This window comes from Penaeus monodon, chromosome 39 (assembly GCF_015228065.2).
Source record: "Penaeus monodon isolate SGIC_2016 chromosome 39, NSTDA_Pmon_1, whole genome shotgun sequence".
In the NCBI taxonomy this organism is placed as follows: Eukaryota; Metazoa; Arthropoda; class Malacostraca; order Decapoda; family Penaeidae; genus Penaeus; species Penaeus monodon.
Window position 1 is genome coordinate 8,690,761 of NC_051424.1, and position 5,000 is coordinate 8,695,760.

The window sequence follows — 5,000 nt, forward strand, 5'->3', positions numbered from 1 at the left end:
GAAAGTAGGATGATTTCCGGGTATTGATTATGTTGTTGTGGACATTGGTTGCGGTTTGCGGTTTGTGGTTTCGTCAAGGTCACTGATTACGTCACGGTCACTGACCTACTTTCACATTCATGTACGTGCATGAATGTGCGCCGTTCTGTCATGTACCTATTTGAATGTGCGCCGTTCTGTCGTATTACCCACTACTTATATATATATATATATATATATATATATATACATATATATATATATATATATATATATATATATATATATATATATATATATATACATACATATATATATACATATATATATATACATATATATATATATATATATATATATATATATATATATATAAAACATATATATATATATACATATATATCATATATATATACATATACATATATATATATATATATATATATATATATATATATATATATATATATATATATATATATATATATATGTGTGTGTGTGTGTGTGTGTGTGTGTGTGTGTGTGTGTGTGTGTGTGTGTGTGTGTGTGTGTGTGTGTGTGTGTGTGTGTGTGTGCACTAGAAACGAGGTGAGCCTCTAGTAACGAATTTCAGGCTCGTTTTCAGGCTAAAAGGGCGAAGTTTAAACGATGATGCAAAGCAGCACAACGCGTTGCCGAAAGTATGAACGGCTCCCCCAGGCGTTGGAAAAAAATCCAACGCATTGGTACTTACTTTAATATGCCAACTGTATGCATTGAGGAGAATCTACGTGACTACAGAGGGTTGTTAACATTATGGATATAAAACTTTACCGTTAGATGGCGTACATAAAAGAAAATATACTCTTACATGGATAACTTAACAAAATAGATCTTCACCTTAGTTTAGGTAACGTGAGGTACATCATGTTACATGAAATGAAATAAATCCTTATACTAATAACCATCTTTGATTATTTTAACAGTATGTGTGTGTATTTGTGTATGTATGTGCGCGTGTGTGTAGCCTCTACAAAATTCACTTTTGGGAGAATCAACCACAGATAATTGCTCGTAAGAACTTCGTTAATATTTAACCATCAATGACTGCACTTCAATGTGGCAGCCATCACCGGAAAACCAGGTGGCCCTTAGATATATTTGTCATAGTTACCGCGAATTTCTTTTCATTTTCTGTAATTAAATAACGATTATGGTTTTCTTTCTTTAAATTACTAACTAGAACTCATCTAAACGTACAAGTATTGCTAGTAGACATTATATTGCCAAGGATAAAGATGTATCATTTATAGTTCTATATTCAAACCAGCTGTATGCTAATTCTTTATAAACCAATTGTAATTAATCATGAAATTATAAAGGCGTTGAGGCGCCTTGAACTGTGTAAAATTCGCATTTCAAAGAGTTCCTTTCTTGATAATATATAATGACAAAAGGTTATCGATAGTAACGAATATCAGCAATGTTCTTCTCCCGTTGCAGACATTTTTAATAATTGTTTTGCTAACATAGGCGAGAAACACAAAAGTGGTACTCTAGTCAATTATATATATATATATATATTAATTTTAATATATATATATATACATATATATATATATATATATATATATATATATATATATACATATATATAATATATATATATATATATATATATATATATATATATATATATATATATATATATATATATATTGCTACGTCAGTGGGTCTTTGTCTCTGTGCGAAACATGTATTAACATGAAGGGACCTGGGCAAACATGACGCAGCAGGCTGCGAGCAGAGGAGCGGAGGAACAAGCCGAGAGACGCGGTTGGGTGCTGCTCCTGTGAAGACCTCGTGTGTGCCTTTGTGACCTGATAAACTGTGTTGCCCTGTTATAAGCTGTATCGTGCAGTGTGACATGCTGGTGTCCCCCCTGTATTGTGCCTATAGAGAAGTGTACGGGTAAATAAAGGAAAGACTGTCATTTTGTGTTTACTTCGTGCCCTGCCTCGCCACTTGGCGTTTCCTCTCCTGGTGTTCTGGGACGCTGTGGTGTTCGGTGCCTCTTGGAACTGTTCAGTGTTCACGACCCTGTGGATAGCACGCCGTCTGCCTAGCCTGCCTTGTGTTGGTGGCAGAGAGACGAGGCGGACCGGCGTAACAAATGGTGTCAGGAGTGGGATTTGTGATATTTGATCAGTGAGACGCGCCGATTTATCATGCCGAGCCAGATGGACCTGATCACTGCCATGCTGGCCGGTATGAGGGAGGAAATGGCACAAAGGGCAGAAGAGCAGGCACAGAGGCACGCGAGCAGGCGCACCATCTCGTCGAGATGCAGGCAAGGAAGGCAGAGGAACAGTTCTGCCGACTTGTTGAGGTGCTACAGAGCAATCTTGCATCTGTGAAGATGGAAACTCAGCAGTACACCGACAAGGCCTGCGACAGCGTGAAGAGTGAACTGATGGAGGAGGTGCAGACTCTGAAGGGCGAGGTTCAGGGCCTGAGGGAGGAAGTGAAGGAGGAAAGGCGGCGTCACGAGGTAGTAACGTTGCAAGCAGAGAAGGCAGACAAGGTTCTGGCAACAGATGCCAGAGTGTCAGATTTACTGGGGTCTGCCTGGGGTCCGTGGCAGGAAACCCCCGGGCCTCGCAGCGTCGTGTCGGAGCCAGTGGTCGCTGCAGAAGGCTGGGGACCCATCGGAACCGCTCCCTTGGGTATAGGTGGCGGCAAACTCGGACCCGGTCAACCCGCCTCGTTGCCTCCCTCACCCCCTTCCTCCCTCCCGGGAGTGTTAGTTCACGGCACGCGTTCTCCACCCTGCAGCCTCTCGGCCTCCAGACATTCTGTGAGGCGTAAGCCAGCTGAGTACGACGGGAAGGTGGCCTGGGAGGCATATGTCGCCCAATTTGAAATGCTGGCATCTGCCCAGGGCTGGAGCCAGGAAGAGAAGGCCCTGCAGCTGGTAACAGCACTAAGGGGCCCTGCGGTGGAAGTGTTGGGGCATCTGCCGGCATCCCAACATGCCTCTTACACCAGCGTGGCGGAGGCTTTGAAACGCCGTTTCGGGCACCACCACCAGGCCGAGGTATATCGGGCCCACTTGAAGAAGCGGACTCGTGAGCGTGGCGAGACACTGTCCCAGCTGGCGCAGGATGTGGAGGCGCTGGTAAGGAGGTCGTACCCTGCGGCTGCGGAAGAGATGATTGTGGTCCTGGCCCGCGATTTCTTTGTTGATGCTTTGCAGGACCAGCAGCTGCAAATCTAGGTCAAGCAGGCACACCCTAAGGACTTGCAGGTGGCGATGGCGAGGGCCTTGGAGTTCGAGGCCTTCCTGAAGGCAACCAGTGGCCTAGGGCCAGCTGCTCAGCCCCGCCATGACTTCCGGGGCCAGAAGGCTAAAGTGGAGAAGGTAGCATTGAGGAAGGTGAGCCCAAGCACTTTCCAAGGCTTGTGTTGGGGCTGCGGTGAGGAAGGGCACAGACGTAGTCGGTGTCGGAGGGAGCGGAGAACACGTCCTCTCAACCGGACGGATTCTGATGCCTTCCAGCAGTGCTGCAAGGAATGTGGCAGGTATGGTCACCATCCGAGTGCATGTCCTAATGCTAAGGAAGTGGTACAGGAGGAAAACTCGGTCAGGCTGGAGAAGGGGGCCGAAACCCAGCCGTCCTCGGTTCCCGGGCCCCGACTTGGGTAAGCTGCCGTCGAACCAGCACGATGCAGGTGGATGGCTCAGTAGATGGGAAGCCATGCCGCCTGACAGTGGACACTGGGGCTGAGAAGAGCCTAGTGCGGCCTGATATGTTGGCCACTATGCGACTTCCAGATGCACCACAGAGACTGTGTGGTGTCACGGGGCATTGTGTGCAGCTCAAGGGGCCAGTGGAGGCTCGTATTGGCGTGGGCAGCACGGTGCAGCGGCTGCCGGTGTATGTGGCCGATCTGGACGAGCACTGCTTGCTGGGCCTTGACTACCTTACGCAGAGTAAGGCGTGTGTCGACCTTGGACGGAAGCTGGTGAGGGTGCACGGTGAAGATGTGCCCTTGCTTCCAGAGGTTGGTTGTGCAGAGGTAGTTACGGCTGAGCGACTGCACCTTGCCCCCAGGACAGAGTCTAGAATCCGGTGTCGACTGTCAAGAGTGATGCGTGGAGTAGAGGGCCTCGTGGAGCCCATTCAAAACCTGCAGCTGGCTGATGGCGTAGTGGTTGGGCGGAGCCTTGTTGGACCAGGGGAGGGGTTAGTTACAGTGTTGGTAGCTAACTTCTCCGATAAGGCCCAGAAGGTGCCAGCTGGTGCAAAGCTGGGCACTTGTGAGGAAGTGGAGCGTCCAGAAGAGTTGTCAGGGAGCGAGGAGTTGGTTGGTGTGGGGCCGTTGCCTGACTTCCTCAAGGACTTGGCGCACTGGCTGTGGCGTTACCATGAGCCAGGAAGCTACTCCTGGGGCCATGGTGAAAAAGAAGATGACGTTAGCCCCAGTAGCGGCGATGAGGACGTGGCAGACGCTGACCGAGATGAGGACAAGCATTTGGACGGTGAGGGCGATGCAGCAGACGTCAATGGTGACCATGAGCCAGGTCTTGGGACAGGAGATACCCCTCTGGGTGCCACTGCCAATCTACCGCCGCCCACACCTCCTCCAGAGCGACCCCAGCGAGAGCGAAGAAAGCCGCGCTGGATGAAAGATTTTTGTGTTTCTGAGAACTGATTTTATTTAAATTTTCTGTAGTTTGTTTCAGGTTTAGATATGTCAGAGCAGACGGGTCGTCTGCTTGATAGGGGGGGATAGTGCTACGCCAGTGGGTCTTTGTCTCTGTGCGAAACATGTGTTAACATGAAGGGACCTGGGCAAACATGACGCAGCAGGCTGCGAGCAGAGGAGCGGAGGAACAAGCCGAGAGACGCGGTTGGGTGCTGCTCCTGTGAAGACCTCGTGTGTGCCTTTGTGACCTGATAAACTGTGTTGCCCTGTTATAAGCTGTATCGTGCAGTGTGACATGCTGGTGTCCCCCCTGTATTGTGCCTATAGAGAAG